At 38.5% G+C, this 27,998-nt stretch overlaps 1 pseudogene; it reads right to left on the minus strand.

Moving 5' to 3' along the window:
* Nucleotides 1-7,408: 7,408 nt before the first annotated feature.
* LOC100894825 (chromatin target of PRMT1 protein pseudogene) lies at nt 7,409-8,228 on the minus strand (annotated as a pseudogene).
* Nucleotides 8,229-27,998: the final 19,770 nt, after the last annotated feature.

The following is a 27,998-nucleotide window of genomic DNA, read 5'->3' on the forward strand; positions in this document are numbered from 1 at the left end:
CAGGAGCAGTTATTCTCTGCAACAAGCAGTTGTTGTTTTGACTTGTTCTTTCTCCATATTGTTCAGCAAGAATAAGAAAGTGTGCTTAGCACAGAGAGGGATAAAGTATGTTTAGCTCAAAAACTGTTGAACGTTATGACAGGGAAGCATGTTTGTAGTATTATTTAACACAGGAACAATAAATTATTTCCATATTTTTCGATTGACAATTGTAAAGATCAGAAATTTTTGTTTACCTGTGGAATAGATCAGTCAACATAGTGGCAAATGTTCACAGGTTATAGGACATGAAAGACATTAGCCTAAACCTAAAGAAACTGAACTTTAGCTGGTAAAAGATTCCAATTTTAAACCAAAGAAACTATTTTCACTTGAGTTCTCAAAAAAATACATAGAAAAGTAGAAATTACTGGGGTTTAGATGACAATATATTGAAGCTCAAAACAAACATAAAATTTAACTCCTAAAATGCACACACATAAAAAACTCACATGTGTACATGCAAATTCACACAAGTATATATGGAGGCATCTGCTAGTAAAGACATGTGTTACTCAGACCTCATGGGTAGTCTCCACGGCCTTTCCAAAGTCCTGGGGGATTATAATCCTATCCACCAAATTCTTCCTCTGTGTTGATTTAGATTTTCTAAAGAGATAATGACATTTAAATTGATAACCATAATTTGGACAGATTAACATAGCAAAGTAAAATATTTTGAAAAATAATTGCTTGACTATAGTCATTGTTTTTAGCTATTTTATTCAAAACGTTATGGACTCCTAAGGTGTCTCCATTGTCGGGTTCTACATGACTGTAAACAAGGTACAGGTGTTTGAGACATGGGAGGCCTTTCATTTTGTTTTTATTTTTGTATTTTAACAATTATAGTGATAAACTGCTGTGAATCCTTGGGCTGGAAATAAAAATTGGGGGGTATACTTACAGTTTTAAGGTGTTAGATCTGAATTTGAAGAAGGCACTTTCGTTTATGATAATGCTCACTGATGTGGTTTGAAACTGTGCTTCTGTCCAAATCTCATGTCAAATTGTAATCCCCAATATTGGAGGTGGGGCCTGGTGGGAGGTGATTGGATCATAGGGGTGGCTTCGCATGAATGGTTTAGAACCATGCCCTTGGTGCTCTTCCAGTGATAGTAAGTTCTCAGGAGATCTGATTGTTTAAAAGTGTGTGGCACCTCCCCACACCTTGGTCCTGCTCCTGCCATGTGAGACACCTGAACCGCTTTGCCTTCTGCCATGATTGTAAATTTCCTGAGGTCTCTGCAGAAACTGATAGCAGATGCCAGCATCATGCTTCCCGTACAGCCTGCACAGAACTGTGAGCCAAGTAAACCTCTTTTCTTTATAAATTACTCAGTCTCGGTAGGGTACAGTGGCTCACATCTATAATCCCAACACTTTTGGAGGCAGAGGTAGGTGGATCACTTGAGGTCAGAAGTCCAAGACCAGCCTGGCCAACATAGTGAAACTCCATCTCTACTAAAAACACAAGAATTAGCTAAGCATGGAGGTGCACACCTATAATCCCAGCAACTGGAGAGGCAGACGTTGCAGTGAGCCGAGATCATGCCATGGCACTCCAGGATGGAAAACAGAGCGAAACTCCATCTCAAATAAATAAATAAATAATAAATAAATTATACAGTCTCAGGTATTTCTTGATACCAATGTGAGAATGGACTAACACACTCACTATTTCTTCAATGAGAGTACTAATATTTGTGCTGGTAAAGAAAAGAAAATACATTCAAGCCAAAAGCAAGAGATTTGGGAGAAATATAAATTTATACCCAGAAATGTATAGTAAACTTTTCTTACAAATTGATATTTTAAAAATTTTGCATATATTTTTATCTCCTATGAGTGAAATTTCATAAAGCACACTTAAAAAATTAATTGATTTTGGCCAGGTATGGTGGCTCACACCTGTAATCCCAGCACTATGGGAGGGCGAGGCGGGTAGATCACCTGAGGTTGGAAGTTTGAGACCAGCCTGACGACCATGGAGAAAACCCATCTCTACTAAAAATACAAAATTAGCCAGGCATGGTGGCGCATGCCTGTAATCCCAGCTACTTGGGAGGCTGAGACAGGAGAATTGCTTGAACAGAGGTGTAGGTTGCGGTGAGCTGAGATTGTGCCATTGTACCCCAGCCTGGACAACAAGAGCAAAACTCCGTCTCAAAAAAAAACAAAAAACAAAACAAAACAAAAAATTAAGTAACTTTAATCAAAATAAGAAATTTGAATTCAGACCTGTATTTAAATCTAATCCCAGAAATGAATATTCATTACTGAAAGGCAAAAATATTTAAGGAATGAAATGGGCCTAGAAATATTTAGTGTTTTGCCTTGGATAACTGCATTATTTGCAATGAACCTTCAAAAACCATGCAGTAGGTAATCCGGGTTAACCTAAGTTAAATTGTACCCAGATTGATAGCACCTGCCCATTTTCTAGCTAACTCCAGCCATACACTGAAGACAGAAACTGCCTACCCTGACTGGGAAGAGTGAATAAGAACTTTATTGTAAAAACTCAAAGCACCCAGTGAAGTTTCAGATAATATTTGGGTCATCCATTCATTCTTTTAACATATATGCATTCAGTATCTCTTATGTCCCCAGGCACACAATATTCTAGAAAGAAGTTTTGTAAAAGTGAGTAAGATAGATTAAAAATTCCGGCTCTAATCTTTCACAATGCATTTGGGGGAAGGATAGGGCATAAGTGACCCTAAAGTGAAAGGAGGTTTCAAATCCAGAAAAGATATTCTCCTCACCTTTGCTAGAACTAGAAATAAGCCAATGAAAAGGAAATAAAAACATGCAACATCATAACCTTCTGCATAGAAATGAAATCTTTTTTGAAACCAAGTAGTTACTGGTCACAAAACTGCTCTTCACTTGGACCAGCATAAAAATGTTTCCATTACATCTCTAGATCATTGGCAAATGTATAGATTGGGGGAAAACTAACAATAGCAAGGTCCCCATCCCTGCAGAAACCAGATTTTATTTTTAAAAAGCATAAGAGATTCTGCATTTGGCACACAGAGGCAGAAAAGGGCAGGAGCATGAGAAGAAAAAGCACAGGAGGTATCACAGACACATTCACCTTTGACGTAGCCTAGGGCTGCCTGAGGATTAGGCAGAGCTTCGCCTGAGAGAGAGAGCATAACCTCAGTGCAAAGGCCTAATTGCCTCGCCCTACACAGAGACACTCTGCAGTGTGCATTGTGTGGTGTCTAGATCTAGGGTACCGACGGATGCATAAAGCAGGTAAATATCGTTTTTCACTGTGCCTAGAGATGAACAAACATGCTATGATTGTAGGTTAGAGATACCTCTTGGATGTTTTGCTCCCTGCAGTGGAATTCCTTCCCCTCATTCCAGTTCTGGGGCATTTGTCTGAACTTTGGCCTGGCGTCTAAGCTGAAACACTCATTTCCAGGCCAGGTGAAAAACACAAATGGAAAAATACATTGATTAATCTCTCTAATGTTGGACACCATGAATTCAGCAGGGCCCTAGGGCCCATCCTGTGCTGAAACAGCAGACGCTCACAATTAGGGCAATGACACGGTCTGTGCAATGAGTGGACAGGTGTTGTATCAGAAGAAAACTGTGTGAGGTGACAGGGTCAGAAAGGGTCAATACCAGGGGCAGCTGATACTGTATATTAAATTTATCATCTATATAAATATTTTTAAATGATTGGAAGTTTTATGTTTATATGGAATGCTTAAGTCAATTGTTATTACATATCGGTTTCCTATGGTCACTGTGCATACAAACAACCCATTCTCAGTGGGGCTTATTCATTTTTGTCATCATGGTAATTAATTGTTCAAATTCTGAAGCCATAAGGTCATGTTCCAGACACAGAACAAATTAGACATGGCTTATGTGAGAGAATCTAACACCAGAGTTGGAGAGCATGTGGCAGGCAGAATTCTGCACTCAGTTCAGAAACTGATTTGAGACAATGTAGGAAGGTGTCTACAAGGCAGAGGCCAGGAGGGACACCGTCAAATGACAGGAGAGTGATGTGATTGAATCAGTTAGTGTGAGTGGAGGATGTAGAGACAGGAGGCTGAGAGGGGAACCGGGTAGGAAGCAGATTCCTCTCCTCGCTCTCGTCTGTGGCCATGGCATTTCTGCTCTCCCTCTGAGCCCACTCCCCTTCCTCTGCTCTGGTTCAGTCACTTGCATGGCTAGAAACCCTGTTTTACCTTAAGCTCATGGAGCACAGACTAAGTCAAATAAGCATTCCATTTTAGTTTTTAAAATATCTAATGTTATTTCATGCAGCACCCTTGGTAAATATTTTATAAAGAGGGTTAGAATATTTATTGTTACTAAACAGACAATATATAGTGGGAGAACACTCTTTCTCAATATTAGCAAATAACTGTGTACTTTTAATAAACTGATTAAGACTTTGTCAGTTTCTCAATGATAACGTTGAACCCATGATTCTCAAGGTATGATTTTGTCCTTCAGAGGACATTTTGCAATATCTGGAGATGTTTTCGTTGTCATAAATGGGGCTGGGTGGGTACTACTGTCATCTCATGGGGAGAGACCAGAGATGCTACTAAACATCCTGTAATGCACAGGACAGGCCCCCACAACACAGAATTATCCAGCCTAAAATGTCACCAGTGCTGAGGTTGAGAAACTCTGCCACATGCACTCAGTGATGATCTGACAACAGCCAATAAAGTGAGCAATTAAAAACTGCATTGTGTGAATATTCAGAATCATACGTGATTGTAATTATAATTGAATCATGAAGGCTGAAAACAAAGGTAAATGAATCAAGCTTCACTTAAATAGCAGAATGAAAGCCTCTCTATCCCCCATTATACAACCAAGAGGAAGCATTTTACATTCCAATATTTGCAATAAAAATGTAACGAAGAGGAAGCATTTTACATTCCAGTACTTGCAATAAGAGTGCAAATAATTGATCTTACAGTTGACATTACATAAAGAGAGTTGGTCAGAAGAGCAAACAACTTAATCACCCTCAAATGAAAATTTTGCAAATTGTCCAAGTCATTCAGGTAAAATATTTATTTCAATAAAGTCTCTATTATTTTCACTGGAACAAGCCAAGCCCTTTTATTTTAATCTGAAAGCATCTTCCGCGCTCCCAGATTATACATATTTTAAAGTAAATGAAATGACCTGGTTGCTGTCTCAGTAGCTTTGGATCATGTGCCTGGCACTTTCCATGCAGCAGTAACCTGTGCCGTTTCCTTGGGTAAAACTGAAACCATATTTAATTTTTTAGAAGTTTCTTTTCTAATTTAAATCAAAATCTGCTTTTTCTATCAAATTTGTACATTTTACTGTACCCTTTTAGCTTTGAATAGCTTTGATTCATGAATTAGCTTTGATTCATGAATTTATCAGATTTGTTAGAGATTTGGAGGGAGCTGATGGTCACAATTTAGAAACAAGTCATAAAGCCCTTAGCTATCCCTGGCTTAATACTCTATGCTGATGATTGCAGAGTGCAGAATAACCAAAATCATAAACAAACTTTAAGTTTTAAGCCTCTTGGGTTTGGGGTTTGTTTGTTGGTATTGGCAAAGATTGCTTGCTGAAGCCTTACTTAGCACCCTGAACTCTCCTAGGCCCACCTATGTATGTCCTTGAAAAATCCAGTTTTAACAAAAATCCTTGCTAAGTCATTTTAACAAGCACCACCCCCATGCTGGATATCTGATCATACTCCATATGAGATCAGGGTCTGCATCTTCCACTGTCCCCAGGTGAGGTCTGATCACCCCCATCTGGCTTCAGCAAGAATCCTACTAGAACGACTTAACCAGAATCCCCCTCACCCTAATGTTTCCTTCCTCTTGTAACTTTTTATCCCCTGACTCCCACGCTGCTTCATAGCTCTAAATTCCCACCTGCCCAGGCTGTAGAGTTAAGCTCAGCCTCTCTCCTCTCCTGCACTACTCTATTGCCTTGATGGACTTTTTAATTAAAAACTTGACTTATTCATTTCACAATGGAAACATTTATCACAACATCACATTGTATTCCCCACGTATAGACAATTGTTATTATAAATTAAAAATAAAATTTTAAGAGGTCTAAAAACTAAAAAACACACAAAAATTTAGGCAACAGCTCACACACACAATGGTAACTATATGAAATGATGGTTATGTTAATTATCTTGACTATGGTAATTATTTTACAATGTGGGCATATACCAAATCACTATGTACCTTGTGTATACGTAAATTTGTATTTGTCTATTACGCTTCAATAAAGCTGGAAAAAAAATTAACAAACTGAATCCAACACTGTGAAAAGAATTGCACACCATGACTAAGGGGGATTTATTCTTTTTTTTTTTTTTTTGGATTTGAGCAAACAATTTGTTATAATGAACCAGAAATACAGATTCCACTGAAACTGGAACAGTTGACAATTGGTTTAACTTAATTAAACTTTCAAGGGAAATAAGGGTGAAATAAAGCAAAAGTCCGAGATTGGTTTGGGGTAAACATGAGGATAATTACGTTTTAGCATGGATATTTTCTGACCCCTTCCAGCACTTCATCTGCCATCATTCTTCATTCTGACACACCTGCCAAATCAAATGGCTTCTTCCTCTATATTGTAGGTATAAATCAACCCTATAGTACTCTTCTGGACATGATACAAAGCCAAGAGAAAGTGTGTAAATCTCATAGAAGGGTAGAAATCTAGTACAATTCAACCCAGCACGCTGGTTATAGGTAGTGTCAACGTACATGGCAGCAACTTTGATCAGATCAGAGCTGCTACCACATGTAAGCAACCTCTTATGCTGCCCTGTAGGGATGTCAATGTTCTCAATTTACTAAATTATCAATGTGGAAGAATGCATTTTAACATTTTAAAGAGGCGATTGAAGAGGATGTAACAGAACCCTACCTCAGAAATCTAAGCATCAGGGAGGAACACTGTTTTTTTTTTTTCTGGGGCCTTTCTGTGGGGGCAACAGAGATCAACAAAAGAAATGTTAGCATGTCAGAGCATTTGACAAGTGAGGGAAGGCAGAGGTAGGAAGAGGGTGTTCTAGCCACAAGGCTAATGCATCAAAGAGAAGTCTGGGTAAAGGAGGGAAAAATACTCCACCCCCGAAAAAAACAAAAACAAAAAAACAAATCAAAGGACAAAAGGGCTTCATACAATACAGTATCAAAAAGTAAAAGGAACACACTAAATGCACAAGCTGGTGGCAAGTAAGTCCATAGCCTGTTGTGATAGGTCCATCCAGCATCAATCAGATTTCTTCTCATCTGTTATCTCAAGGTTATTTACAGATGTGTCGACTAACAAGAGTCTCTCACGGGAGGGTGGGCAGGCTTCAATCATTGGTTTTGGGATCTGTCTGTGCCATGTAGGCATCCAACTCAGCATCCAGGTGTCCTTCCGTTTTCAACGTGTATGCATCCAATTGGTTGTTCAGCTGCTACTTGGTCAATACAGGGCGAGCGAGGGCACCTCTCCCTCGGCCTCGGCCTCCAAAGCCCCCTCTTCCCTGACCTATCATACCCCGACCTCTACCACCGATTCCGCCACAACCTAGCCCCCCAGGCCCCCCATAGCTCCACGTCCTAGGCCCCCTCTCCCAGGACCTCCACGACCTCGAACACCACCTCTTCTGAAGCCCATTCGGGGAGCTACGTCTCCTCCACCTCGGAGCAGGTTTTGACCTCGGGGCGGCATTACGCCCCAAAGCAGGGTTCTGGTGGCACGTCCCCACGTAGTTCTCCTCTGGGCAAGCCTCTCTGGATTGTGGGTAGGCCTCGTCCTCCGACTGCTCCCCTGGCCAGGGCCCCTATGGGTCGGCCTAACCGTGCTTGGGTGTTACTCTTACCCAGGTGCTGCTTTAAGCTCTTCTGCTTAAGTTTTAATGCCGCCTGGACAGAGGGTCTATTCTCCATCTGCTGGGCCAGTCTTCTGTTTCTGGCACTGGCTAGCTGCTGCTGTTGCTGCATCGAAGCCCGAATATTCACTGGCGTCGGCTGTTTGTTCTTCAGCATACTAGTAAAGCGCTCATTTAGAGACATCTTGGTGGTGCTTTTTAGCACAACTTTCGGCGCTGACTGTGCAGCCATCTTCGAATCCCGAGAATCGAAGGGAACAGACGCCAGGGTTCCTCCCGGGGCTGCCACCACGGCTCCGACAGGCGGGCCAGGGACTGGCCGAACCTGAATTGACGGTGGAGGGGCTCGGGTTAGGTAGATGCGCAGTTGGTTAGATGCGTAAGCGGTAGTATGCGAACTTAGTTTGTTGTTGCTGGTTGGCCGTCTAGTTGGCAAATCCGTCTGTTCACCCGGCCTGCCCTTTCCTGACTTTGGTCTGCAGTGGCTGCCAGCTCCGTCTCAGTGTCCAAAACACAATGGCCGCCAGGAGGGGCGAGGATCTATTCTGAGTATACAAGTGATAGGGACAGGAGGCAGGGAAATTCTGGGCAGAAGAGTGTGGATCTCCAGTGAAGGCCCCACCCTCAAGCCAGAAAGCCTGGAACCATGGCCCAAAGTGAGAACTTACATCCCTGTTTTCCAGCTCGAATGTTGCCTTTTCGCAAACCACCTGTGACCCCGCCCTCCATTCTGTTCCTATAAAAACCGCAGAGCTCAGCCATCGGACACAGGAGATGCAGTTGGGCATCAGAGACTATGGCTGGACATCAAAGAGAAGAAGCTTGACTTCAGAGGGGCATTAGAGAGAAGCAGCTTGATGGCATAACTTTGGAGAAGAGTCAGTTGGGGACAGCCAGACTCCAGGGGAAGATTACCTTCCCACTCTGACCGCTTTTCAGCTCCCTTTCCCATTGACAGCCATGTTCAACAAGAAAATCCCCCACATTTACCATCTTCAATTTCTTTGTGCAACCTCATTCCTCCTGGACATCGGACAAGAATTCAGGTGCCTTGAGTGTGGGTACAAAAGGCTGTCACACTGACCCTCCACTGAGCTGTTAATGCTTAAGCCGTCTATGGATGGCAAAGCTAAAAGGGCACTGTGACACTCTCTCTGCGGTTTCAGGGGTCATGGGCACCCTTCCCTAGTTGGTGCCACAGAGTTAGTACAGAGTTGACTCTTGCAGGTGCCCAAAAGCACTTGCCCTGGCTCCTACACCTACCCACCTCCACTCCCCTTCCTGTGAGGGCTAGAGCAGCAAGTGAATGGAGTTGACCCCTGCAAGCACTCATGCTCTTCAGTTCCTACCCCTGAAGGGGTCGGGGAAATACACTGTTTCACAAGTTTGACTCAACATTTGAAAATCATTTAATGCAATCCATCATATCAACAGGCTAAAGAAAATGAGCCATATGTTCATACTGATTATCTCAATAGGTGCAGAGAAATAATCTGACAAAATTCAACATCCATTCATTATTTAAAAATTCTCAGCAAATTAAGATGAAGAGGAATACCCTCAACTTCATAAAGAACATCTGTAAAAAAAACCCCTACAACTAATATTATAATTAATGGTGAGAATAAATGCTTTTCTGCTAAGATGCTAAGATCAGAAACAAGGCAAGGGTATCTTCAGTCAGTACTTCTATTCAAGTCATACAGAAGACCGAGCTAATGCCAACAGACAAGACAAGAAAAGAAAAGGTATACAGATTAAAAAGGGCTAAATAAAATTCTCTTGGTTCACAGATATGATTGTCTATGCAGAAAATCTCAAAGAATCAACAATAGAAAAAAAATTCTGGAACTAAACAATTATAGCAAAAATTCAAGAAACATGTATAATATATGAAAGTCAACTGCTTTTCTTTATGCTAGTAATGAACAATTAGAATTCGAAATTAAAACCAATACCAATTATATTAGCCCCGAGAAAAGAAATACTAACAGAATGTGAACAAGTTCTATATAAGGAAAATCATGAAACTCATAAAAAAAAGTCAAAAAAGATGCAATAAATTGAGAACATTCCATGTTTGTGTATAGAAAAACTCAATATTGTTAAGATGTCTATTCTTCCCAATTTTATCTATAAATTCAATCCAATCTCCCAATCAAAATTCTCACGTTATTTTGTGAATATCATTAGATTGATACTAAAATGTACATGAAAAGGTAAAAGACCTATAATAGGTAACACAATGTTGAAGGAAAATAGTGAAGTCAGAGAATGTATATCACCCAACTTCAAGACTTACTGTAAAGCTACAGTAATCTGTAGACAGACTGGTGTTGGTGAATGTATAGACAGGTCAAGAAAACAGAGTAATGAGTTTATAAATAGATGCACACAACCACAGTCAACAGATCTTTGACAAAGTAGCAAGGAAAATTCAATGGATAAAAAGTCTTTTCAAGAATTTATGCTGGAACAACTGGACATTCACATACCAAAAAATCTAATATAAACACAGACTTTGTACATTTCACAAAAATTAATTTAAATGTATCACAGGCCAAAATTTAAACCCCAAACTGTAAAATTCCTATGAGATAACATAGGGGAAGATCTACATTTTTTTTTTAGTCTAGATCTCACTCTGTCACCCAGGCTGGAGTGTGGTTGGCACCATCATGGCTCACTGCAGCTTCGAGCTCAGGAGCTTATGTGATCCTCTTGCCTTACCCTCTGAAGCAGCTGGGATGATAGCATAGGTGACCTTTTATTTGGCAGTGACTTTTTACATCCAACACTGAATCTTCAATCCATAAAAATTTTTAAAAAGGTGAATTTCATTAAAATTAAATATTTCTGAGATTAGAGAATGGAGAGTCAAAAAATTAGGAAACATCTTTGCAAAACAGATATCTGATAAAGGATTTATATCGAAAATATACAAAGAACTCTTAAATTTAAAAAAACAGAAGATCTGAATAGATATCTCACCAATGATGTTATACAGATGGCAAATAAACATAAGTTGCTCAACATTTTATGTCACTAGGTAATTGCAAATTAAAACAGTATTGAGATGCTATACACCTATTAGAATGGCTAAAATTAAAAAAAATATACAATACCAATTTCTGACAAGGATGTGAAGCACCAGAAACTGTCATTCATTCCTGGTGGGAATGCAAAATGATGCAACCACTTTGGAACACAGTTTGAATCTTGCCATATGATTCAACAATTTCACTCCTAGATATTTACCTAAAGGGGTTGAAAACCCATGTCCACACAAAAGCAACATATAAATGCTTATTGTACCTTCATTCATAATTGCCAAAAATTGGAAGCAACCAATCGTCACTCAAAATATGTAAGGATAAACAAACTTGGCATATACACACTAGACTATTAGTCAGCAATAAAGACATTAATTATCAAGCCATGAAAAGACTTGGCAAAACCCTAAATGCACACTGCTCAGTGAAAGAAGCCAGTGTGAAAAGACAATATACTGTATGATTTCAATAATACAGCATTCTAGAAAAGGAAAAATTCTAGAAACCTTAAAATATCAGTCATTGCCAAGTTGTGGGTGCAGAGGAGGAAAGGGATGAATAGGTGGTGCACAGGGGATTTTTAGGCCAGTGAAACTATTCTGTATGCTAGAGTAGCAGTAGATACACAATATTATGCATTTGTACAAAACCCATGGAGCTGTACAATACAAAGAATGAACCCTAAGTTAAACTATTGACTTTACTGGGTGTTTTGTCAGTATTGGTTCATCATTTGTAGCAATGTACCACAATAATGCAAGATGTAAATAATATGGGAAACTGCCATGCTGGGGAGAGGAGGTATATGGAAATCATGGTACTATCTATTTAATTTTCTGTAAACCTCAAACTCCTCTAAAAATACAATCTTTTAATTTTTTTAAAGCCTGCAGTCTTCAATGATACAGGTTGTAGCCCAGAAGTAATCTTTCTTTTCAGCCAAATGTCTCTAACTTTTTCACTGAAAGTGCAAGTTGTCCTCCTAAATATATATATATAAGAAAATTATCTACAAACACACTAAATTGCAAGTGGAGTGTTTAATTTTTAATATCTCTTTCTGTACTGCATTCAAAGAGAAAGGGCAGGTTTAAATATATCTTCTCAACTTGCCAGTCAATCATCAGTTAAACAAAAATCTTCCAGATGAAGAATGTGGGAAATTTATTCCCTTTTTTCATGTCCAGTAAAAAATCTAGTAATTTAAAATGAAAAACTCAGTAAGAGGAAAATAAGTAAATTCAGAAGTATTTCTTCAGAATACATTCATCAGAAGTTAATTTTTTTTTCAGAATGCATTTCTCTGATATTCAAACTGATTCTATTGGGCTCTTGCACAATTTCTCAGACATAGAGAAATGCTTCTTAATACATTTTAATGTCCCCATTACCTCTCATTTTCTTGGAGGAGCTGACATAAGTCAATGCTGTGTGCATCTTAAAGCTATTCTAGACAGAATTCTACTCTCACTCTGTAGTGAGTTCAGTCAGGGTGGTGGGAAAAGTTGTAAGAGAAATTGTAAAGATTAAGTTATAGGAAATAGGCACAAACCTTCTTGGAAGGTTTGGCTGAAGGCAACTGATTATCTTAAAAGCTTAGGGCATAAATACATAGGAATGTAGAGGACTTTGTCTAAATAGCTTGTTAACTCAGGTGATCCTAGGACCAACCTTTAATCACATGTGCGGGGAAACGGCTCTCTGCTCCAGGGGATTGGGAAAGTCAATTACCCTGTAGTGGTGTTTACCTTTGTCATTTAATCTGTACTAAACAAATTCGACCTTTGCTGACTGAACTGGGCTGCAGCTGCTGACTCTGTGAGAGGCCTAGATCCCTACGCTCACGCTTTCTCTGAATATCTGTGTCTGAGTACATTTGTTCATCCATTGCTGGGTCAGGGTTTACTGGCCGAACCCAAAATCCTGTACACATGGAGGGCTGAAAAAATTGTGAGGAAAGTGCAACCATAAGATTAGTAAAGGAAGTGTTTGTTGAAAGTTGTCCACACAAACAGATTTTATTACAGGAAAAGAATATCAACTGTCAGATTCTCGAGTATATAAGAGTGATTTGCTGCTGAGTGTGTAGTTTCTAGTCTGGAGTTTCCTAGGTGATCTCCAGTCCAGGTTTGACCATTAGACAAACCTGGGTTTTAATATAGCTCTGTCTGTTCCTTGCTTTGTGACCTCACCCATCTGCTGGAAAAATAATGTTCCTCCTCTTAAATTGAGACAATGATATTTCACTCATAGAGCTGTTGCTAGAATCTGAGCTATTTAATGTAAAATCTTTATCATGATGTTCAGCATTTAAAAAAAATCATTTAAAATGGCTGTTACTATTGTATGTATCTTCCACACTGCCTAGTAAAATGCTAGTAAATACTCAAATGATTTGTGAATAAAACAACTAATTTATGCTTCAAAAATAACTTTTATTTGCTGAGCAAAATTGAGATCTTCTTTTTCTTCTGGAGTCAAATAAAAGTAAAGGAGTATTTTAATAGAAAAGGGGGACGAGGAAAGAAAGAAATGGCTGTAGCTATTGTTATTGGCTAGGTAAATTGGTAGTTAGAATGGCTAGACCAAATTAAGGTAAAATTCTAGTAGCTGAAATATGAATTAGGAAAAATAAGATAAAGTATTAAATGATATAAGATTATAATATAAAATTTACACAAAGAGCTAGTGTGACTATTGCATCCAACCCTAGTTATCAACACTTAACATCATTCAGCTGATCTTTTTGCCTGTCCAGGCCCTATGTCCACATCTACTGTGACAGTCACAGTAGAACCTCTTGAGGTAGGCCAGCTTCAGCATGACCTCTTTCTCTGGGATGTCTGTATGTAGCTCTGTCTATTACAATGGTAATATCTACATGGCAGGCATTTGGCACGAGGATAGTGTCCCAATTTAAACAAAAGATGTCTGGCAGGCTTATGTCAGCAAAGAAAATCCCCTTTTCAAATCAGAGAATTTCCCAATTTAAAGTTATTTCAACATAGCCTGTCAAGGCCAGATGACGTCTTAGGTCTCCTCATTCAATCGCTTCATGCTGTGGGTGAAGGGACTGAGTCTGCAGAAGAGTTGGGTTACCTTCCCTTGCTTTTTATATGATAGAATCTTTAGTCATGCCTGAGCCCAGTGAGTGGCTTTTGGATACTGAAAGGCTGAACTTTTACACACAGGATGCTTGGCCTGATAAACAGAAGATTCAGGAGATTGATAACCACATTACTTTTTTTCTTAGCTTCATTCAGCACTACTTTTTAGTTCATGTTTCAGTTTTCTCAGATCATTCCTAGCTTCAGACACTGGAGACTACCTCCAAAAGATACTCCTGGATCAATTCCTAGTTCTCTACATAATTAACTCCCCATTCAACAAATCATCACCCAGTGGCCAACTGTGTGGCAGACACTATGCCAGATACTTTGGTAGAGCAGTGAAGAAACAGACATCAGGCTATTATATCAGCTACCTGGCCAGGCGTGGTGGCTCACACCTGTAATCCCCACCACTTTGGGAGGCTGAGGCAGGCAGATCACTTGAGGTCAGGAGTTTGAGACCAGCCTGGCCAACATGGTGAAACCCTATCTCTGCTAAAAATACAAAAAAATTAGCCAGATGTGATGGCTACTGAGTAGCTGATGTAATCCCAGCTACTCAGGAGGCTGAGAATGAGAATCTCTTGAACCTGGGAGGCAGAGATTGCAGTGAGCCGAGATTGTGCCATTGCACTCCAGCCTGGGTGACAAGAGTGAGACTCCACCTCAAGAAAAAAAAATCAGCTATTTATCCAGTGAGGAAGACACAATAACAAGGAAACAACTTAATAAACAAGCAAGTATAAATGATTTTCTGGGTTGTAAGGAAATGGTGTGGTGAGACTATGGGCAGAGTGTTGACATCTTCCTAGAGTCAGGCAGCTTGTGTCCGGGAAAGCAGAGCCAGGGGCATGTAAACAGAATTATGTATATTGAAGGTATACAATCTGATGTTTTGATATGCAAATATATTGTGAAATGATATATACCACTACCAAGCTAATTAACATACACATCACCTCAAATAGTCACCGTGTGTGTGTGTGTGTGTGTGTGTGTGTGTGTGTATGTGTGTGTGTGGTGAGAACATTTGAGATCTACTTTCAGCAAATTTCAAGTGTATAATCCAGTGTTAACTACAGTCCCCATACTGTAGATAAAATCTCCAGAAATTATTTATCCTGTATAACTGAAACTTTGTACCCAGTAGCCAAAATTTCCCAGTTCTTCTCATCTTCTCTTCCCTGGCAACTATTATCCTACTGTCTGCTTCTGTGGGTTTCACTTTTTGTTTTCCTTTTTAGATTGCATTTATGAGTAAGATCATTCAGCATTTGTCTTTCTGTGCTTGGTTTATTTCACTCACTATGATGTCCTCCAGATTCATTCATTGTCACAAATAAGAAGATTTCCTTCCTTTTCAGGACTGAATAATATTCCATGTTACACATATACTACATTTTATTTATCCAATCACTTGTTGACAGACACTCAGGTTGTTTCCACATTTTAACTATAATAAATAATGTTGAAATGAGTATGAGAGTGCATATATCTCTTTGAGATAATGATTTCATTTCCATTGGTTATATAACCAGTAGTGGTATCACTTAATAATATGGTAGTTGGCTGGGCATGGTGGCTCATGCCTGTAATCCCAGCACTTTGGGATGCCGAGGCGGGTGGATCACAAGGTCAAGAGATCGAGACCATCCTGGTCAACATGGTGAAACCCTGTCTCTACTAAAAATACAAACAACAAAAAAAATTAGCTGGGCATGGTGGTGCGTGCCTGTAATCCCAGCTACTCAGGAGGCTGAGGCAGGAGAATTGCCTGAACCCAGGAGGTGGAGGTTGTGGTGAGCTGAGATTGTGGCATTGCACTCCAGCCTGGGTAACAAGAGCGAAACTCCGTCTCAAAAAAAAGAATAATAAAAATAAAAATAATAATAAAAAACAAAAAATGATATGGTAGTTTATTTTTAATTTTTTAAGAAACCTGTTTTAGAAGAACCAGTCATCACAGAAACCTATACTGTTTTTCATAATGTTGGTACTAAGTTACGTTGTCACCAACAGTGTACAAGGGTTTCCATTACTCCACGTCTTCATCAACACTCATCTTTAATATTTTTTACAGTAGCCATTCTAGAAATATGAAATTATATCTTGCTGTGGTTTGACTTTCTTTTTTTCTGATGATTAATTATTTTGAGCATTTTTTCATTCACTTGTTGGCCAAGTAGATATATTCTTTGGAGAAATGTCTACTTAAGTCTCTTGTCCATTTTTAAAACTAGGTTGTTTTCTTGATATGAGTTGCTTGATTTTAGTATATATGTTGGATACTGACCTTTTACCAGATGTATGGTTTGCAAATATTTTCTCCCATTCTGTAAGTTGTTTCTGTACCTTGTTATTTCCTTTGCTATGAAAAAACTTTTTGGTTTGACGTAATCCCATTTGTCTATTTTTGCTTTTGTTACCTGTGCTTTTGGAGTCATATCCAAAAATTTAGTCCACAGAATAATGTTAAGAAGGGTTTTCCCTTAGTATTTGTACATTGTTAGGTGTTATGTTTAAGTATTTAATCCATTTAAGTTGATTTTTGCATGTGGTAGGAGATAAGGATCCAATTTCATTCTTCTGCATGTTGGTATCCAGTTTTTCCTATACCTTTTGCTGAAAAGACTGTTTTCTATTCTAGGTTCTTAGCACCTTTGTTAAAGATCAATTTGCTGTAATTACTTGGATTTATTTCTGAGCTCTCTGTTCTGTTGAATGGTCTATACCTCTGACACATGCCAATACCATTGTGTTTGATGGCTATAACTTTGTAATATATTATAAAATCAGGTAGTATAATTTATACAGTTTTGTCCTTCTTGTTTAAAATTGCTTTGGCTATTTGGAGTCTATTGTCGTTCCATATAAGTTTAACATTGTTATTTGTGTTTCTGTAAAAAATGCCATTGTAAGTTAGATAAGGATTTCACTGAATCCATAGATCATGGTGAGTAGTATGTACGTTTTGACAATATTAAATCTTTCAATCCATTATCACAGGATATTGTTTTCATTTATTGTTTAATTCATTTATTGTTTCATTTATTATTTAATTCTTTCATCAATGTTTTATAGTTTTCAGTGTACATATCTTTTACCTTATTGATTAAATTTATGTCAAAGTATGTGATTATGATGTATTGTAAATGTGATTTTAAAAATTTCTTATTCAGATTATTTGTTATTAACATAGAAACACAACTTTTTTCTATGTTAATTGTGTATTCTGCAAATGTATTGAATTTTTGTACTAGCTCTAACAATTTCTGGTGAAGTCTTTAGGGGTTTTTATATATTGGATCATGTCATCTGCAAAATGACATTCTTTCTTTCCAAACTGGACATCTTTTATTTTTCTTGTTGGCTAGGACACCTATTTGTATGTTGAATAAAAGTGGTAAGAGTGGGCATCCTTGCCTTGTCCCTGATGTTAGAGGTAAAGCTTTCAATTTCATTATAAAGTGTCTTTGTGATGATCTCTTTATATTTAATCTATTTGAGATTCTTTGAACTCATGGGTCTGGATTTTCATTTACTTCTCCAGATTTTGGAAGTTTTCTGTTACTATTTTCTTAAAGAAGCTTTTTCCCTCTTTCTCTGCTTCTTCTGAGACTTTCATCATGCATATATAGGTTTGCTTCATGGTGGCCCATAAATCCTGTAGATTTTCCTTAATCTTTTCATTCTCTTCCTTTTGTTCCTCTGACTGGTTAATTCCAAATGAGCAGCGTTTGAGCTCACTGACTCTTTCTACTGCTTTATCAAGTTTGCTGTTGAAGCTCTCGGAAATTTTTCTGTTCAGTCATTATGTTCTTCAGCTTCAGAATTTCTGTTTGGTTATTTTTTATGTTTTCTCTTTGTTGAACTTTTCATTTTATTCATGCATTGTTTTCCTGATATCATTTAGTTGACTGTGTCTTCTCTTGTAGTTCATTGAGCGTCTTCAAGCCAATTAGTTTGAATTACTCTTCAGGAAGTTCATAGCTCTCCATTTCTTTATGTTTGTGATGGGTGTTACATTCTTTTTGTGATGACGTGTTTCCCCGATTATTTATGTTCCTTGTGGCTTTACATTAGTGTATTCATATTTGAAGAAGTAGGCACCTCTTCTAGTCTTTACAGACACTTCAGTGGGAAATTCCTTTACCAGTCACCTTGTCCAGAGATTCTGGGAAGGCCAACTGGCAAGGTTCATGGGAGGGATTATTTTAGTGGGCTGGCCTGGTGCCTGGGTCAGTGGGCATGTGGGCCTAGCTGTTGAGTCCCCAAAGGTTGGCCTAGTCCCTTGGCCTATGGGGGCAGGCCTACAGCCTGGGTACACCCAAGTGGACAATGAGCACGGGTCTACATAGATGAGTCTGGATCCTGGGTCTATGGGAGTGGACTGATTCCTGGGTCTGAGGGCACTGGCCTGGTACCAGAGCCCCCTGGAGTAGACTTTGGTCTTCAGGGATAGGCCTGGAGCCTGAGTCTATAAGGCCAATCTGACACTGGGGTGGGCCTTGAACCTGAGTTCATAGGGGATATTCTGATACTAGGTGGGCCCAGAACCTGAGTTTTATGAGGCGGGGTTCAGTTTAGAATCTATGGCAGCAGCCTGGTCCTAGGGTCAACTGAGACAGGCCCCATACCTCATTCCACTGGGAAAAGCCTAGTACCTAAGACCATAAAAACAGGCCTAGAGTTGGGTCCATAGAGGTTAGCCTTATGCTGGGACAGGACTGGAGCCTGGAGCTGTGAAAGACTGGAGCTGAAGGTGTGGGTGCCAGCATGGCTCTGGATAAGCCTGTTGCCTGAGGTCATGTGAGCTGATCTGGAGCTTGGAGGGCACAGGGTTGGTCTAGATCCTGGGGTCACAGAGGCTAACTTAGTGCAGGTATTGGCCTACAGCTTGGGGATGCAAAGGCTGACCTGATACTCGGGCAAGTCTGGAAGCTAAGTCTGTGAGAATGAGCTTCATACTGAGTACACAGGGATCAGTATGGCATTAGGGCACACTGGGATGGGCCTGGTACCTCATTCCATGGGAACAGGCCTGGTGCCTAAGACCATGAAGGTGGTCTTGGAAACACCACCTCTTGGAGCAATGGGGGCCGGCCTTGTGTCTAGACTCACTGGCAGGAGTCTGGTGCCAATGTCCATGTCAAAGTCAGGCACTCATTTCACTTTCCTTTTTCCGGGCAGAAGGTGTGCATGGGGTGCCCCAAGCTTGGGGCAGATGTCACAGGGTAATTCAATACTGTCCTTCTTACCCTACTCAATATGCCTTTTCTTATTTCTGTACTCTATCCAGGTGCTATAATCTCTGACCTGGATTCCTTAGCTCTTGCAAAGGTATTTTCATTCATGAATGGTTGTTCATGTTGATTTTTCTGTGAGCAGATGAGTGCTAGAAATGCCTATTTCACCATCTTGCTGACGTTACACTGAAAATTTAAATTCTGTCTTATGATGCTAGTTTATGTGCAGCTTTATAGAAGCCAGTCCTGCAAAGAGAAAGGGAATGAACACATTCCAAGCAGAGGAAATGGCAATTGATGGAAGAACTCAGTGGGTTCAGGAAACTGAAATAATGGATACAGATCTCCAATGTATAGAGGATACAGATCTCCAATGTGTAGAGAATACAGAATGGCGAAGAGGCTGGGACCGATAATGATGGGGATGGAGTTGGTGGGAGCTCAGCCATATCCAACCTTGAATGTCATGATCTGTCTGCAAAAACAAATAAGTGGTCTATTTTTTAAAATATAAAACCTATAAAATGATTTCAAAAGTTATCAGGTGGCCAGGCTCGGTGGCTCAAGCCTGTAATCCCAGCACTTTGGGAGGTCGAGGCGGGTGGATCACGAGGTCAACAGATCAAGACCATCCTGGTAAACATGGTGAAACCCTATCTCTACTAAAAATACAAAAAATTAGCTGGGCATGATGGTGCGTGCCTGTAATCCCAGCTACTCAGGAGGCTGAGGCAGGAGAATTGCCTGAACCCAGGAGGTGGAAGTTGCGGGGAGCCAAGATCGCGCCATTGCACTCCACCCTGGGTAACAAGAGCGAAACTCCGTCTCAAAAAAAAAAAAAGTTATCAGGTGATTGATGCAATTCTAAAAAAAAAATGAAGATCTTTAAAGTGGTTATTAAGTGACTAAATGAGCAAGTTCCAGATTTTAACTGATTTCTAGAGGTTTGGTTGGCTATAAAATGGAGTTATTTCATATTTGGCCTGCTTGTATTGAACGTTTACTTACAGATGTGCTTCTCTTCTGAACTAATTCTACCATAAGTGCTGATAAATTTTATGTACAAAGGTGTCCACAGTCAATTACATCTGGTAAATGCTAATTTGAAATAAAACTCTTCTTTGAACTCTTAACCTGGTAAAACATTTTAAATCTCCAAAACTAATACAAGCATGCAGCAGTTACTATATTTACTTGGGCATTGCTAATTAATTTATTGAAACAACTTGAAGTATTAGATTTTAGGTCACAATATCTGGGTATTTTTGGTTCTAAGAGATAATAGTGACTGTACAACAACAAATGTTACTATAGGGTATTACCTGTTGTGGTAAATTGTTTCTGTTATTTATTTCCTGTTGAATTAATTTAGAAAATCATACTCTGAAAGAACATGGTATAAACTTTTTATTTTCTGGGGCGGAGTGGGTAGAGTGAATAAAACAGCTTATTTGCATGTTGGTTCCAGCAAATGAGTTGCCACCTGGCTGTGAGCTAGCTCAGGCATGACATAGGGACAGAGGGCAGGGGCTGATCCTCCAGCAGGCCAGGAGCTGCTGCTTGCTCGGACTCACCTTAGTACATTTTAGCAGAGATAATACCTGCAATTCATATGGATTATAGCAGATAGCACATTAATTAGGCTCTACATTACAGTGCCCAATTATTTAAAAAAATACTACCTCAGGCTAGGTGCAGTGACTCACGCCTATATTCCCAGAACTTTAGGAGGACGAGATGGGAGGACTGCTTGAGCCCAGGAGTTCAAGACCAGTCTGGGCAATAAAGAAAGACCCTGTCTTTACAAAATACATTTAAAAAAGTTAGCCAGGCATGGTGGTGCATGCCTATAATTCCAACTACTCGAGAGGCTGAGGCAGAAGGATCACTTGAGTCCAGGTGGTCAAGGCTGCAGCGAGCCATGGTCACACCACTGCACTGTAGCCTACGTGACAAAATGAGACCCTGTCTGGAAAAAGAAAGTAACACTAACTCAAACCTCCATAGAACATGTTGAAAACTGAAATGCTGTCTGGTAACACTGGAGCTAATGAATATTGCCTCTGGAAATGTTTTATCAAAAAGGGGCATTCAGTGAAGATAGAGGGAAATAATTTATTAGCTATCCACCACTAAACATTTAAATATGTTGACCTAATAATACTATGGCCTGACAGGTCATGGAATGAAATAACAATTGAATACTTGAAAGTTCTTCAAAACTATGACACGTCTATAAGAATGGAATCTATATTTAATTTTTAGCTCTATTCATGACAGAATAATTAGGTTCATCGTAATATGCTGAATGGCTGGTTAATAAATTCTTCTCAAAGTTCACTCCAAGTTTAAGAACAAGTTTAAAAAAAGGTGCCTCCTTCACATATCTTTCTTTTTTTTTTTTTGAAACGGAGTTTCGCTCTTGTTACCCAGGCTTGAGTGCAATGGCGCGATCTCGGCTCACCGCAACCTCCGCCTCCTGGGTTCAGGCAATTCTCCTGCCTCAGCCTCCTGAGTAGCTGGGATTACAGGCACGCACCACCATGCCCAGCTAATTTTTTTGTATTTTTAGTAGAGACGGAGTTTCATCATGTTGACCAGGGTGGTCTCAATCTCTTGACCTCATGATACACCCGCCTCAGCCTCCCAAAGTGCTGGGATTACAGGCCTGAGCCACCGTCCTTCTCATATTTTCAAACCACTCAGTTGAGCAGGTGCTTCCTACAACTATCATGGTCAAATTGGACCATGAGGTCGATGGGGCCGTGGAGATGGGTGTGGATCTCAGCATCTTTTTCTGAACATCCTCCACTTTCCCAGAGTGGTTTTCTGTAGTTTCGGGTTCATTTATTTCAGTAAATAAGTGGGTTAAGAGGCTAAAATGGTTGTACATGGACAGTGTGCAGGGTTCAATGAAGTTTATGTTGCTCTGAGTCTGGTGTTGGAACTAAAATAATGAGCAAGACTTTACAGCTATTGATCATCTGTGCCCAAGGAGGACGCATCCAGTGTGCTATTCAAAATATTATTTTGTGTTTATTATCCTAAGAGTTCAAGCTTTATAACATGGCAAAATCAGATGATTTTAAGAACTCATGTCTCATTCTAATGTTACCCAATTACTAAATTACCTGTTGGAATCTTGGTTTTCCTGACTTCGAAGCCCACATACTTCATCCTCCATGCCTTTGAATCTGTCTTTTTTGTATTAGGTTTAATTTGTCATTTAAGCTGATTAAGTCAGTTTCAGAAATCTAAGGTAGATTTTAAGTAAATTGCATAAAAATATTGTTCATTCTCTTAAATTTGAATTTTTTTCTCTAGTTAAAATTGGTAGCATTTTCATAATGTTTAGCAGAGAAAGTAATTTCACAAAGAGGTAGTTTTTTTTTTTTTGTAAAATCACTTCTCTTTATGAATATAATGCCATAGGCCCAAGGCATGTACCTATTTTCCTAGACTAGGGTTTTTCTTAGGGTTACATAGAAAGAATCTTCACAGTCTAAAGCATTCTGAATATGTTGTGGGCCAGAATACATTAACTGATATTTTGCTATGCACGAGTCAATTGACTAATGTGTCAATGAAGGGCAGATAGCAAGCAAACACCTGCCTACTATAATTTATTACTCAATATAAATGAAACTTACCACTTTCTCTTTTTCTGATTAGCAGAAAAAGAATTCTTTTAGTTCATTTTGGAAGAAAATTGAAACCTACATTAAAAACAACATTATACTTTTTGGTAAAATATACCCTTCAGCAAATATATGATAGAAAAAATGTTAATTGTAAGTTGGCTGTCATTCCTACCTAACGTGTAGTTTATCTCAACACAAACCTTAACAGCCAAGCACAAAGATAATGCTAATTTTTTACAGCCATGAATAGTTAATGCTAGAAAAGCTGTCATATTTTATTTTAAAATATTCCCTGGAATGTAATATTTCATATCTATGACATTTCATAGGAATGCAAAAATGCACACCTCTCAACATTTATAACAACAACAAAATCCTTCAGGCAATGATATTTTGGCAAAAATAAGACAGTTCCAAATTTTGGATAAATTAATCTTTAGTACTTTTTACTATAGTTGAAAAATAAGACAGGAAAACTCTGGTATAAGACTAGAACACTATTAAACTGCTTTTACATTCTATCTTGATTACTCAGGTGATTACATTCTTATTGAAGAAAAGTAGGTCAGTGAAAAATTTCTGATATTGCTGTACAAACTGAAGTCATCCCTGCAAAATTTAGAAACTTTAGTATCAATATTGCATCAATTTACAAAAATACAACCAGACCTCTGCCGGTAAACTTCTGTAACTATGGTTTGCTTTTTATTGTCATTTTTAGCCCTTCAGTGTGCCAAAGGATGAATTGTGTGAGCTCATCTCTTATAATAACTACTATTAGAACCCATATCAGCACCTTAAAAGGGATACATACATCTTTTTTGTAAAGTCCCCATTGTTACATTTATACTAACCACATGCGCTTTAGCAGAATTATTAAAATAATTCATATTACAACTATCAGTTGAACAGCTTTATCATACTTGTAAACACTAGTAACTTCAAAATGTGAAATATATCTGAGTCTCTAACAATTATGCAAAAATAACAAAGTTTCTGCTATAAGCAGGTATATCTGTTGTTTCAGTGCTAAGAGGATGGAGATAGATTTAAGTACAATTTTGGCAGAGCTGGTGAGGATAGGCTATAATACAGTCAAATATTTCTGGAATCTAATGTAAAACCTCACCAAATCAACCAGTGGAATTAGAATGGAATTCCATTAGGGGATTATAGTGGGTAAATGGCATCACTTGGGGAGCTGGAAATTGAGCTCCAATGTTGAGTCTGCCACTAACTAAATAGTTTATTTTATAGAAACTAAACAAGGGGCCTGTACAATGAACACACTGGCCAATCAGATACTTTAGGGAAAAAAAAATCTCTTCAGTTCTCAAACTTTATAGTTCCTTGAAGAAGTAACACCTGCAAAAGAGGCTTAAAATCTTCAAAAAGAGGCTTAAAATTTAACTCTGGAATATTCTTCCCATCAAATACTTATGTTGATTTGCAAGAAATTCTAAAACTCTTGAAAACCTTTTTAGAGAGTCACAACGGACATTAGGATATTAGAAGCATTGAGAAATATAGAATGTTGTTTGCCTTAGTGTCTGCCGTTCTAGTTACCTTCAGGTTTGTTGGCAGAAGTTTATTGGACTAGTGTATTGGACTGAAGACATTTTGTTTTTGTTTTTGTTTTTTAAGACAGAGTCTCGCTCTGTCGCCCAGGCTGGAGCGTAGTGGCGCAATCTCGGCTCACTGCGACTTCCGCCTCAGCCTCCTGAGTAGCCTGCCACAATACCTGGCTAATTTTTGTATTTTTATGTACAGACAGGGTTTTGTCATGTTGGCTATGCTGATCTCAAACTCCAGACTTCTAGTGATCCAACTGCCTTGGCCTCCGAAAATGCTGGGATTATAGGCGTGAGCTACCACACCTGGCCAACAGAAGACATTTTGGTTATTGCTACTTCTATTCATTTCTTAGCATTACTGCTACAAAGTATCACAACCATGTGACTTAAAAATAACAAATTGTTCTCTCATAGTTCTAGAGACCAGGAGTCCAGAAGTCCAAAATCAAGGTCTTGGCAGGGTTGTTTTTTTTCTGGAGGGCTCAGAGGAAAAATCTCTTCCATACCTTTATCCTAGCTTCTGATGATTTCTGAAAATTTCTGGAAATTATTGACTTGCAGCGGAATAATTCCAGTTTCTGCCATGAAGGCAGATGGTCACATGGCCCTCTGTTCTCTTGGTTTGTGTCTCCGCAGGATATGTCCCTGTGTCTCTTCTCCTCTTCTTACCAGTCAGATTGTATTTAGGTCCCACCATACCTCATACCCTCCTCTTAATTTAACAATTGCATCTGCAAGGACTCCATTTCCAAATAAGTTGCATTCTCAGATTATGGGAAGGACATGAATTTGGGGTTGACACTATTCAACACAGTACACCACTCTTAAAACTTTAGTTATAACAGACATACTAAAGAGGCAAAACATGTAATTTAAGTAAATGCCAAAAGCATTCAGATGGCCAAAATCCGCAGAGGCCAAGTGAAATTAACATTCCTGCAAGTATGTGAATGGTTCTTTTAAGGCATGAAGATAATTTGTCATTTAAAGTGATACCAATCCCTAAATGATCCTCTACCAACTTTCCACCAAGGTCTATTTGAAAATAATTCTGGCCAGCATGCTTAGTTACAAACAAAAGAAACCTACATGCCACAAATGGAATGTATAAGAAAACCATCAGATTGGGGTCGCAGAACTCATTAAACAACAACAAACACCAAACTTAGCTGGAACCAAAAAAATTCAAATGTAGGTAAGATCCCACATCAGGACCAGTAAGCTAGCATGCCTATGGCTGCATATTCCAAGTGCCTAGGATGGCTAAAATTTTAAAGAAATCATACCAAGTCTTGGCAAAGATATGGAGCAACCAGAATTCTCATGTACTGCTGGTGCTAATTAAAAAGAGAATAGCCACTTTGGAAAGAGTTTCTTTTTCTGTTTCTTTAACAATTTTACTGGGATTTATTTTACATATCATAAAATTATTTCACGTGTACAATCCAACTAATTCTAGTATTTACCTGGTTTTCACCCAGCACTATGTGTCAATTTTAAAGCAACTTCACCTCCCCCACAAGGTCATTTATATATATATATTTAGAGTTAAGCCTTATTCCCATTTCTAACTGTAGGGCAATGATTAATGTACTTCCTCTATCAATTTGCCTTTTGTGTACATTTCATAAGCACAGGATTGTATAATATGTGGTCTTTGCTGTCTAGCTTCTTTCCTTTTGCATGTTTCTGAGGGGTGTCCATGATATAGCATGTGTGAGTAGTTCGCTCCTTCTCTTTCTAAACAGTATTCCTCTGTATGGCTATATCATATTTAGTGTACACACCTAGCTGTTGAAGAATTAATTTGTGCCCACTTTTTGATCATTGTGAACAATGCTCTGTAAACATTTGTTTATAAGTCTTAACGCAGGCATATGCTTAATTTCTCCTGGATATCTAAGTGTGAAATTGTGGGGTCAAAGGTATTTTAATATATAACCTTTTTAGAAACTGCCAATTTTTTTGTCAAAAGTGGCCATGCCGTTTTACATTAACATTAGCAACATATAAAAGTTCTATTTGTCTACTTCCTTGCTAACATTTGTCATTGCTTGTTTTACTGTAACTATTTTAGCGAGTGTGACATATTAACTGTAGTTTTTATTTGCATTTACTAATGCTTGATGATGTTATGTATTTTTGTGTGATTTTTAGCCATTCATACACCTTAGTTGATGAAATGTCTGTTCATATTTTTTGTCTATTTTCTGTTGTGTTGTTGAGCTGTCAGTGTTTTGTAAATATTGCATCTATAGCTCAATTTATTGAGAATTTTCACCTGAAAAATAGTCTACCAATTCATAAGTGCAGAATGTCTCTCCACTAACTTAGATCTCTAATTCCACCAGAAAAATTTTATAATTTCCAGTATACAAGTCTTATGCTCTCTTTGGTTAATGTATTTCTAAGTGTTTTACTCATTTTTAATGTTATGCATAAAATAAAATTTTCAATTTTATTTTTGGATTTCTTATTTTTTGTATATAGAAATATAGTTGCTTTTTCCCAGCTTTATTGTGATATAATTTACATACCAAAAATTGCACATAATTAAATACATAATTTGGTGAGTTTGGAACATAGGTATGCAGTCATGTTACCATCCCCACAATCCATATGATTAATATTTTTGCTGATTGTTTATCCTGAGAACTTGTTATATTTATTAGTTCTAAGATGTTTGTGTATATGTGTGTATTCCTTAGAATTATCTACACAAAACATATTTTCTAAAATAAAGTGTTACTTCTGTCTTCAATCTAGGTGTCTTCTTCCTTTCAGTCTGAATGTGTTTTTATTTTTTCCTGGTCTGATGGTGCCGACTAAAACCTCCAGTGCTGCATTGAATAGAAGCAGACGTTTTTGCCCTGTCCTCAAACTTAGAGAGAAAGTACTTCATCTTTAACCCCTAAGTAGAATATTTGCTGTAACATTTTTGCAGATGCCCCTTATCAGGTTGAGGAAGTTACCCTCTATTCCCTGTTTATTAACAGATTTTATCATAACTAAATGGAGTATTTTATTGAATGTTCTTTATACATCTATGAGGTGATCTATATCTTTTGTCTTTTATTCCATTAATGTGGCACATTATATTAACTGAATTCTATTTGTTATATCAACCTTACATTCATGGGATAAAAGTCCACTTAGTCACACTGTATAATCTTTTTTGCTTTTGTTGGATTGAGTTTGCTAATATATTTTTGAAGCCTTTTGGGCCTATCTTTATGAGAGGTCATTACATATCATTTTCTTTTCATACGTGGAGATTTCTTAGAAAGTTAAAGATAGGGGTTGGGCGCGGTGGCTCACGCCTGTAATCCCAGCACTTTGGGAGGTCGAGGCGGGTGGATCACGAGGTCAAGAGATCGAGACCATCCTGGTCAACATGGTGAAACCCCGTCTCTACTACAAATACAAAAAATTAGCTGGGCACGG

The sequence above is a fragment of the Callithrix jacchus genome, chromosome 1 (genome assembly GCF_049354715.1).
Source record: "Callithrix jacchus isolate 240 chromosome 1, calJac240_pri, whole genome shotgun sequence".
Taxonomy (NCBI): Eukaryota; Metazoa; Chordata; class Mammalia; order Primates; family Cebidae; genus Callithrix; species Callithrix jacchus.